Source organism: Neoarius graeffei, chromosome 12 (genome assembly GCF_027579695.1).
Source record: "Neoarius graeffei isolate fNeoGra1 chromosome 12, fNeoGra1.pri, whole genome shotgun sequence".
NCBI classification, from domain to species: domain Eukaryota; kingdom Metazoa; phylum Chordata; class Actinopteri; order Siluriformes; family Ariidae; genus Neoarius; species Neoarius graeffei.
In genome coordinates, this window is record NC_083580.1 from 55,505,170 (window position 1) to 55,509,042 (window position 3,873).

The 3,873-nt window shown below is 37.9% G+C and overlaps 1 pseudogene; it reads left to right on the forward strand.

The window, feature by feature from the left end:
- Window positions 1-240: 240 nt before the first annotated feature.
- Window positions 241-3,567, forward strand: LOC132894952 (sialidase-4-like; annotated as a pseudogene).
- The last annotated feature ends 306 nt before the right edge of the window (window positions 3,568-3,873 follow it).

Consider the following 3,873-nt stretch of genomic DNA (forward strand, 5'->3'; position numbering starts at 1 on the left):
TACAATAAGTTCAAAACATAAGTCTACAATTTTCTCATAGTTCGACCGATTTTTTTCCCTTTGTTGCTAAAAGACCAGAGCCATGTAACCATCTCTCCACATGGTTCTGCAAAAGACAAACCTCATTTTCTCTGCCCCCTTATAAACAGGCTACAGTAAACTGTAATGTACACGCCCACACACATACTCTGAAGAATAAATAGTGTGACTGAGCTTTTCAGACGTGCAGATGGTATGACTGCATTGAAAAAATTAAAGGATCACCTGAAGAACTTTTAGCTATACTTCTCACCACGAGTTCATCTGAAAGTGCAACAGAGGCAACAACAGACTCGAAATCCATAATTAGGTAAAAGAGATTTATTTACTTGTTCACTTTTATGGATTACTCTCTCATCTAAGGTACAAAATATGAAAATTGCAGTATAAAATTGTACAGGAAGTTACAAAGTTGGTACAGTATTATTACTGCTAGAGTGACACTACAGTCAGAAATCTAACAGTGCAAAAACCTATAGCACTGTTCACCTAACAGTGAGAAAAATCAATCTGTTTCTATGATTTAAAGTGGCAGGGGATAGAATGTGCGAAGTTAATCATTTCAGGGCAGAATACTTTAAATTCTTGTATATACACCATATTTTTCTGTTACGTTATGTGGCTACGAATTGTTGCCTCAGTTTTTAACCCATGTTTTATTAAAACCTTATAGGTTTTTCTGTATTTTGTCTATTTCCTACATTGTAGAACAACACTGAAGACATCATAACTATTAAATAAGTCTATATATGTTCCATATGTGATGAAAAATAAAGTGTTTAAGGTTTCATATTTTAGATTCTTAAAAGTTGCCACCATTTACCTTGATGATACTTCGCACACAATTGATATTATCTTTAAAACCAGCTTCATGAGGTAGTCACCTGAGATGCTTTTTAATTAACAGGTGTGCCTCATCAAAAGTTACTTAAGAAAGGAAGAAATTCCACTAATGCATTTGCAATCAAACAGTAAATAATAAAAACAGAGCAAATAGCCGTATTCCACAACTGTAGTAAGATAAGTGTAGAGAAGACAGGACCCAAAAGTGAGACATAAGGCTGGTAGTTGAGCAGGAAGGGTTGATTTTTTAAGCAAAAGCAAGCAGATGATCAGAGGTTTTCCAGGGAATCTGAGTGGATAGGCAGAACAGGCAGACCGGGGTGGCTGGCAGACAGGTAACAGGAAGGCAGTGGATCTGAAGCATAAGAGATTCACAGTTAGTCAAAACACACAAGAGCTACCATCACCAATTACACATGGCCTTCATGCAGTACCAAACTAGTAGACCGAACAAACTGGTGAAGAGTGGATTGCAGAGCCGGGGTATAAATATTGCTGGAGCTTGATTGCTGGATGGATTGCAGGTGTGCAGACTGATTGGCAGCAGGAGTTGATTGGCTGAAGCAGGAGGGCAGGAGAGCTACACCCATACAGACAGACAGAGACACACACACAACAAGAAACAAAGGGGAGCTGAGACACGAGGAATAAGCAGGAGGCAAAACTGGACTATGATATCCATATTATGTCAAGAACCGTTAAACTGAGTAAAGAGAAACGACAGTCCATCATTACTTGAAAACATGAAGTGTATTTTAAATAATAAAAACAAAGAAAAACATTGAATTAGGTGTGTCTAAACTTTTGACTGGGAATGTATATGAGGTACTACCAGGCACTTCAGGGGAGGTGAGAGTCAAGCTGCTGCTCATCTATCAACCAACTGAATAAACATATAAAAGATATATAATCAATACATTTATAATTTTATCAGAATGTGCTTTTGTGAAGATAAAATATTAGGTGACTCTGTCGCAGGAAAGTCACTCCATCTGACTGAACCTTATCTGTTTTTCCAGATAAAAAAACTGAAAAATGGGAACCAGAACATCAAAAAGCGATTCCCAGAAAAAACAAGCAGTCCCAAAAAAAACAAATTTGTTTGTCAGCGGTCTATATTACAGAATACCAGCACTTATTTACATTGATGATGCCCAAACCTTTCTTGCTTTTGCTGAGAAACGAACATCACCTCATGATTGTGATGCCACTCGCCTGGTTATGAGCAGGGGAACACGGAAGAATGGAGAAATTCAGGTAATGCTGGTGCAAACATTGCTTGTTATCTTTTAACATTTTACTTTCATTTGGCAAAATGTTCATAGAAATGCAACTTTTTTCTTCCAGTGGTCACTCGTTGAGGAGCTTAGTACAGCTTGTTTGGAAGACTATCGCACTATGAACCCATGTCTGGTCTATGAGAAAAAATCCAAGACTGTCTTTCTGTTCTTTATTTGTGTGTGGGATAAGATCACTGAGGAGCAACAGATTCACTCTGGTAATAAAACTCGGTTGTGTTACATCACCAGCAGTGACAAGGGGCAGAATTGGAGCAGCACAATAGACTTGACAAGCAGTGTGATTGGAGATGAGATTAAAAAGTGGGGCACGTTTGCTGTTGGACCTGGGCACGGCATTCAGATGAAGAGTGGAAGACTCAATTCCTGCTTATTTCTATGAGATTAGTCGTGGTAGTCAAAAAGGATACCTTTCATATGCTTTTGCATTCTATAGTGATGATGGGAAGAATTGGCACTTTGGAAAAAACGTAAGTACCAAATCTTGTGAGTGTGTTATGGCAGAGATCATTGACAAAAATGACAGCAGTTATCTATACTGCAATGCAAGAAGCACCAAAGGTCATAGAGTTGAAGTGCTAAGTAAGAACGGAGGAGAGTCTTTTGATCCGTGTCCAGTTCGGTACTTGGTAGAAACTGGTAAAGGCTGCCAGGGTAGCGTGCTGAGCATCACTGCACCTCAGGACCAAGCCACTAAGAACTGGCTCCTTTATTCTCATCCAACTAACAAAAGAAAAAGAAAGGATCTTGGGATTTATCTGAATAAGTCTCCTCTTAGTGACTCTGAATGGAGCGAACCATGGATCATCCATCACGGTCCTAGTGCATACTCTGATCTGACTACATGTGAGGAGCCTGATCGCTTTGCTTGCCTCATGGAGTGTGGAAAGAAGAGTGAGCTTGAAGAAATTGCCTTTGTGGAGTTTTCTCTCCAGGATATCATGAACAATCAGTAGCAATGTTTACATGCATGGCATTAATCTGAATTTTAAAAAAAGAAGCGACTAAACCAGAATGAAATTCCTATCTTCATTAAATTCAATTTCTGTAGCAACAGAAATTTGCTGTTTAACAATAGACAAAGCAGCTTTACAGAAATCTAGATATGAATGTACAGTAGATCCCTAATGAGCAAGCCAGAGGTGACACTGATAAAGAAAAACTCCCCAACATGACATGAAGATGTAACCTTGAGTGGAACCAGACACCTCTTCTGAATGATTACTGGGATTTTGAGCATTATTATCGAAATAATCAAATTCTAAAAATAGAAGGTACAACTCCAAATCAGAAAAAAATTGTGACAGTATATTAAAATTGAAATTAAAACTGACAACATTGACTTGGAAAGAATCTTTTGACCTGTACTGCACTCAAAATAGTACAACAGCACATTATTTGATGTTTTAACTCATTAATTTTATTGTTTGTTTGTTTCAAAAGAAAAACTTATTTCAATTTTGATTCTTGCAAAAAAGTTGAGAGGGTAAAGTGTTTACCACTTTATAATGTTGCCATTCCTTCTCACAACACTTAAAAGATGCTTAGGGACTGAAGACATCAAGTGATGCAGCATTTCAGGTGTTATTTTGTCCCATTCTTCCTGCAAACAGGTCTTAAGGTGTGCAATAGTATGGGGTCATTGTCATATTTTTTTTGTTTCAAAATTCCCCACATAATCTCTATTGGGGAC